Genomic DNA, 7,500 nt, shown 5'->3' with positions numbered 1-7,500 from the left:
TTATTTTTTCTGTACGCTCTTTAGACAGTGTTTACACTAGTACCGCCAGTAGTAACGCTACCAAGGGCTACCTCGAGGAACTGCAAGCCATTGCCAATAAGAGTGGAAGGTCTTTTGAACTGGTGCTCCAAGAAGAGCTTATGAAGATGCAAAGAGGAAAAGATGTGTCTATCCCTGCCATTAGTAGAGAGTCCAAGAATATAGAAGTGCCATCCATGCAGCAACCCTCCCTCCTGCTGGGACCAGTGTCACCTGAAGTGTCACCAACAGTGTTGCCACCGTCTCCTTCAATTCACCATGGTCAGGTTGGATCGAGGGCATTTACACAAGCATCACCAACACATGCTGTTTCCCTGCCGCGTCAGACTACCATGAGGAGACCACAGTCATTGCCCTCAACTATAACAATTAACAACCCGTCACCATCTGCTATGTTGACAACCGCCCTATCTTCTCAACTGCCTGTTAACTTAAACCACCGCCAAGGCCCTCTGTTGAACAAAGACAGAGGCGACTGTGAGACAGCTGCAGTGATGCCCCCAGCCATTACGGTGAATGATGTGAATCCACCTGCTGTACAACGTATGGTTGTCGAGCATGTAGTGCGTACCAACGAAGCTCTAGCTCCAATGCCATCCTCCTTCCGTCTCAGACCCTTCTCCGGGAAAATTCCACGTCCAAACAGTGAACTTGACAATGAAACCTGGAGGGCAAATGTTGATTTGATCTTAACCGATCCATCCATGTCTGACCTGCATAGGACACGAAAAATCCTAGACAGCCTATTGCCCCCAGCCACTGACGTCATTAGACATGTCAACCCCCATGCCTTGCCATCAGTGTACCTTCAGCTGTTAGATTCAGTCTATGGCTCAGTAGAGGATGGAGATGAGCTGCTGGCGAAGTTCATGGTGACGCTGCAAGACCGCAATGAAAAGCCATCCCATTACTTAAACCGTCTACAAATCGCCTTGAGTGCTGTAGTCAGGCGAGGTGGCATTTCAGAGACTGAACGGGACCGTTACCTCCTAAAGCAGTTCTGTCGAGGATGCTGGAATAATGTGCTGATCTCTGACCTGCAATTAGAACGAAAAACTGCAGTACCACTGACTTTCACTGACCTGGTTTTACTCATCAGAACGGAAGAAGATAAACAAGCCAGCAAGCAGAATCGCATGACACAACATCTTGGACTATACAAGCAGAGTCCTGCCACTCCAAAGATGAGAGCTACAACACAACAGCTCACAGCCTGCAATTTCCCCACAATCGAAACAGAGATCACTGAAGCAGAATCTTTGAGGAGGCAGATTGATCAGATGCAAGCACAGATTGCTGTCATGCAGACTACAACACCGTGTAAAGCCAAAAGCAAGCATTCTGAAGACACTGAAATGAACATCTTGAAAAGGCAGATTGCTGATGTTAAGGCACAGATTGCAGATATGAGAGTAGTTCAAGAAGCCCACAATGACCATCTAGAGTCAGCTGAAGTGAAAGCAATGAGACATGAGCTTGCCATTCTACATGCACAAGCACAGGTGAAGCCCCCACAGAATTTGAACCATCAGGCACCATTGTCCATGCATGCTAGAGACTTCTCCATGACGGCACGACAACCATCTGGCAGGGCTGGAGCCAGGCACCCAAATTCAGAGCTGACAGCGAGAGGCAGACCTAGGCCATGGTATTGCTTCCGATGTGGAGAGGATGCTCATCTGGCCAGCAACTGTATGAGCGAACCAAATCCTCCTCTGGTTGAAGAAAAACGACGACTGCTGAAGGAGAAGCAAGAGCGATGGGACCAGCAAAACGAGATCACTGGAAACCGTCAGTTAAACTTCTAGGAGCCCCTGTTGCAGGGCAGACAGGGACTGAAGGCAAAATAAAGAGCCCTAGAAATTCCAGAAGAGTAGTTAGCAAATCTAGTAATGTTAATACCACTTACCCCATCTCCACACCAAAGCTAGTCGGAACCAAATGCACTGCACAAGTCACAATTGATGGTCACAAAGTTAATTGTCTATTAGACACCGGGTCCCAGGTGACCACTATCTCACTGTCCTTTTTCAAGAGTCATCTGTCCCATCATAATCTGAAGCTGCTGAAAGATCTTTTGGATGTAGAATTGCAGATAGAAGGAGCCAATGGAGAGGCTGTTCCTTACCTTGGGTATGTGGAAGTAAACCTTTTGTTCCCAGAGGAGTTCTTGGGGAAAGAGATTGCGGTCCCTACGCTGGCATTAGTGGTTCCTGATATGAACAGTGTGCCCCAAGTCCTCATTGGCACAAATTCACTGGATGTTCTCTACTCCAACTTTGTGGAAGACCACGATTGCCGACCTCAATCTTTCCTCCCGGGATATAAAGTCATCTTGAAAGTCCTTGAAGCACGGCAACGGCAAACCAGTACTGGAGTACTGGGATGTGTGAGGATGCAAACCGAAGTTTCTGCGGTAGTACCAGCCGGTCAAACCATTGTCATGGGGGGGAAAATCCATATGAACAGTGCTCACGCTGACAGATTTGTTGTCATAGAGGCTTCCTCTAAGTCCTCTCTTCCTAGAGGACTGCTAGTTGCTAACACCCTGAACAGCCTCCCTGTCAAGCATTCATGTTCTATGTCAATCTTGCTGAAGAATGAGACACAACACGATATAACCATTCCTCCAAGAGCAGTGTTAGCAGAGATCCATGCTGTTCAGCAAGTGACCGGACCCGAATCATCCACTCTCTTGCCCGTTGCTGACTTAAAACCAATGGAGTTTGATTTCGGTGAGTCTCCCTTACCCCCAGAGTGGAAAGAGCGAGTAACAAGATTGCTCAATAGCATGCCTGAGGTCTTTTCACAACACGACATGGACTTTGGTCATACGGATAAAGTTAAACACCGTATTAAGCTAAGTGACGAGACCCCCTTCAAGCATCGGCCTAGGCCCATCCATCCACAAGATGTAGACGCTGTTAAGAAACATCTAAATGAGCTTTTGGAGTCTGGTGTCATTCGTGAATCTGAGTCCCCCTTTGCATCCCCTATAGTAGTTGTCAAGAAGAAAAATGGATCAGTGCGACTCTGTATTGACTTCAGAAAACTCAACTCACAGACTATAAAAGATGCCTATGCTTTGCCAAATCTTGAAGAGGTGTTCTCATTGCTCAATGGATCTAAGTGGTTCTCAGTCCTTGACCTTAAATCAGGCTATTACCAAGTAGAGATGGAAGAAGCTGATAAGCAAAAGACAGCATTTGTGTGCCCTCTCGGCTTTTGGGAATTCAACAGAATGCCACAAGGAGTTACTAATGCGCCAAGTACGTTTCAAAGGCTAATGGAACGCTGCATGGGAGATCTCAACCGTAAGGAGGCACTAGTCTTCATTGATGACCTCATAATCTTTTCTGATACTTTGGAAGAGCATGAGTCAAGACTACTCCAAGTCCTCAAGCGATTGAAAGAGTATGGGTTGAAATTGTCATCAGAAAAATGCAAGTTTTTCCAGACCTCAGTAAAGTACCTTGGTCATATCGTTTCACAGCATGGGGTTGAGACCGATCCACAAAAAATTGAGGCACTAACAACCTGGCCAGTACCTGGAAATCTAAAAGAGCTGCGCTCTTTCCTTGGTTTCTCCGGATACTACAGACGATTTGTGAAGGATTATTCTAAGATCATTAAACCCCTCAATGACCTCACTGCTGGTTACCCACCTCTAAAGAAGCCTGATAAGGGAAAAACAACTGCCCGTTACTTCTACCCATCTGAATCCTTTGGCAAGAGATGGACTCCACAATGCCAGGAAGCTTTTGAGAACATCATTAACAAGCTCACTACAGCACCTGTTCTGGGGTTTGCCGATCCTAAGCTCCCATACATCCTTCACACAGATGCAAGCACCACAGGCCTCGGTGCAGTGTTGTATCAAGAACAGGATGGGCAAATGAAGGCTATTGCTTTTGCAAGTAGAGGACTATCTAGGAGTGAAGCTAAATACCCTGCTCATAAATTAGAATTTCTCGCTCTCAAGTGGGCTGTTACTGTTAAGTTCAGTGATTATCTATATGGTACTGATTTCACTGTGGTCACTGACAGTAATCCTCTAACTTACATTCTGACGTCAGCTAAACTGGATGCCACAAGTTATAGATGGTTGTCTGCTCTATCAACATACAGCTTCAAGCTTCAGTATAGAGCAGGGGCTCAAAACCAAGACGCAGATGGAGTTTCGCGTCGTAGTCATGGAGAGCTTCAGGATGACATTGCGTCAAGAAAAGAATGTGAAAGGATTAAGCAGTTCACTCTACACTGTCTCAAAGATCAAGAAAGCCCAAGCGTTGTTCTCCCTGACGCCATAAAAGCCATCTGCGAGAGGCATGATGTTCAGTGGTCACATGAGAGTGCTACACACCTTAATCCATCTGTTACACTTGTGGAATCACTTGCTATCCACTCTGATGCTCTACCCAGAGGGTTCCAGCAGGAAGATGACCATGGACTTCCTGTGATCGGTAAATGGACTGAAGACGAGATGAGAGAAGCCCAAAGAGATGACCCTGAACTCAGAATCATCATTGAGCATAAGGAGTCGGGAGACATGCCATCTCCCTCACTGAGGCGGGAGCTTCCAGACCTTGCCCTGTGGCTCCGAGGATGGAATCGATTACAGATGAAGAATGGAGTGTTGTACAGGACCAGACAAGAGCATGGACAAGTCACACATCAGCTGGTACTACCAAGTCAACTCAGAGCCACAGTCTTAAGAAGTCTTCATGATGATCTAGGTCATCTAGGCATAGAGCGCACTGATGATCTAGTAAGATCAAGGTTTTATTGGCCCAGAATATCTCTGTGTGTAGAACACAAGATCAAAACTTGCGAGCGCTGTGTGCGCCGAAAGAAGGCAACTGAAAGAGCAGCCCCTTTGGTAAACATCAAGACCAGCAGGCCGCTGGAGTTGGTCTGCATGGACTTCTTATCCTTGGAGCCCGACCAAAGTAACACCAAAGATATATTAGTCCTGACAGACCACTTCACCAAGTATGCAGTTGCAGTACCAACGCGAAATCAGAAAGCGCAGACCGTGGCCAAGTGCTTATGGGAGAACTTCCTAGTACATTATGGCTTTCCCGAGAAACTTCTGAGTGACCAGGGTCCTGATTTTGAATCTCACACCATTAAAGAGTTGTGTTCCCTTGCTGGTATTCAGAAGATTAGAACTACCCCCTATCATCCCAGGGGAAATCCAGTAGAACGATTCAATCGCACTCTCCTTCAGATGTTGGGCACCTTGGAGAACAAAGACAAGTGTCGTTGGAAAGAGTTTGTCAAACCCCTTGTGCATGCCTATAATTGCACTCGGAATGACGTAACTGGATTTAGTCCCTATGAGCTGATGTTTGGAAGACAGCCTCGACTGCCAGTTGATCTGGCATTTGGACTACACACAAACAGTCAACCTAAGTCCCACTCCCAGTATGTGCATGATCTGAAAGACCGTTTAGAGGAGAGTTACCGTGTTGCCACTGAGAATTTCACAAAGATTGCTGACCGTAATAAACTTCGCTTCGACCGAAGAGTAGTTGAATCCAGTCTTGAACCAGGTGATCGTGTCCTCGTAAGGAATGTGAGGCTCAGAGGGAAACACAAGTTAGCTGACAAATGGGAGACAGATGTCCATGTGGTAATCAGACGAGCAGGTGACTTACCTGTGTATACAGTCAAGCCAGAGAACAAGGAGGGTCCGTCACGCACACTACATCGCGACCTGTTACTGCCGTGTGGATTCTTACCGGTGTCTGAACCTGAGGCCGCTCCGGCTCCAAGGCAGAACAGTAGGCCGAGGACACGAAGGCAGTCCAGGATGGAGACCCAGGTGGCGGATGATGCCTCTTACTCTGAGGATGACGATCACTTCTTCTATCCATCCAGGGAAATGCTGAACGCCGACCTGAGTGAAGCAAGAGTCTTGACCCGGCCAGATGAAGTACAATTGATGGAAGAACAGATCAGAGATGTAAATCATCCAACGCCTTCTCTTGCTCAGGGACCCCTCGCTCCTGCCAACCTGACTGAGAGGACCACAAGCTCTGCCGTTAGACCGTCATTTGAAGGAAATGGATCCATCTCTTATGTAGAGAGGTCAACACAAGCTCCTGTGGAGCCTATGCCAATCGAAAGAAATGCGCTCTTTGCTACCAGGGATGGTGTTCTAGATGAGCACAATGTTCTTCCCAGACGCTCCCAAAGATGCAGAGAACAGCCTGATAGACTACAGTACGACCAGTTCGGGATCCCCTCACTGTCCAGAGTATGATAACAGGTACGAGCATGTCACAGCACACCCCAGTCTTCCGTTTTTTGATGTGGTGCTGGCCGCACTAATTTTGCGCCTGCTTGGCTTGGATTGTCTATTTTTGTCAGCTCACGCTTTTATTTCATTTCCGGGTGGATATCCCAGGAGGGGGCTCTCTGAAGTCTCGAGCTGGGTAGGCCACTGAAGCTTCGGAGATATTCAGGTTTTCTTTTCCTGTTTTCAGATTAGACAGTGTAGTTGGACAATCCTTGCCTGTCCTAGCCACATGTTCTCCCCTTTTTTTGTATGTGTGCATGCCATTCTGTGACTAGGTTGCGCCTCTCAACAACCCGCTGTTGTCTTCATGCAACAGATCTCACTCCGAAAAGGTTTTGGCTGTGCAGATTCCTCAGGTAGCCCACTTAGGTGTAACGGGACGTACACACCTTTAGGGGGGGAGGGTGTAACCCAGGTCATCCGCTCGTGGAGTCATACCGTCGCCATGGGAACCGAGTACGCTCGTGGGGCTGTTTACATTCTTCGAAAGACTTTCCGTTTGTCCTCGTCTACTGAAACTGATTTAAGCTCCTGCCGATAAAATACACCATTCAATAGTGTTTTATTGCCAGTCATCTTTGCGCTAAAAGTGTTTACTTACTCCACTGGTGGAGTGAAGAGCCGTGAACGTCGCAGGTTTTTAAACCGTGAAGATTATTTGTAAGTATCTTTCAACACTGTATGGCTAGTCGGTCGCTAGCATTTTACATAGCAACCAAACGTTACGGTTAGCAACATAATGATCCGTTTATAACTTCATGTCTCTTGTGTTCATAAAAACAAAAGCGTTGAAGACCGGATTGGCGTCCGAGTGTCCGAGTCCAAACCCAGTGTGTTTCTTTCCACGTCGATATCTGGTGAGTGATTAATTTAGTTTTAAAAGCAGTCATGGGGCTCTACTATACCGCATTGCACTTAGCTTCACTTCAATTGTTCTGAATGTATGGAAGCGTTCTGTATTATAATGTGTGTGTTATATGTATGTATTTACATCTTGAAGAGAACCGATTTTAATGTTGTTTTGGCCTGTACAGGCCGGGTCTTTTGTATGGATCGATTCATGCTGTGCAAGTGAATTCAGCTGCTGTGCGATCGCCTTCAAGTACCACCGTGAAGGCGAACCCCAACAGCTGTGGCGAGCCTGGCCTTCAGATAAG

The 7,500-nt window shown here is 46.9% G+C and overlaps 1 protein-coding gene across 2 annotated transcripts in view; it reads right to left on the bottom strand.

The window, feature by feature from the left end:
• Positions 1-7,500, bottom strand: part of LOC134457327 (probable phospholipid-transporting ATPase IIA) — a 75,126-nt gene that overhangs the window by 25,390 nt on the left and 42,236 nt on the right. The gene's annotated exons all lie outside the window — the stretch shown is intronic.

This window comes from Engraulis encrasicolus, chromosome 10 (genome assembly GCF_034702125.1).
Source record: "Engraulis encrasicolus isolate BLACKSEA-1 chromosome 10, IST_EnEncr_1.0, whole genome shotgun sequence".
Lineage (NCBI taxonomy): Eukaryota > Metazoa > Chordata > Actinopteri > Clupeiformes > Engraulidae > Engraulis > Engraulis encrasicolus.
The sequence above is the reverse complement of the archived record's forward strand: the minus strand, read 5'-3'. Positions and strand labels throughout refer to the sequence as shown.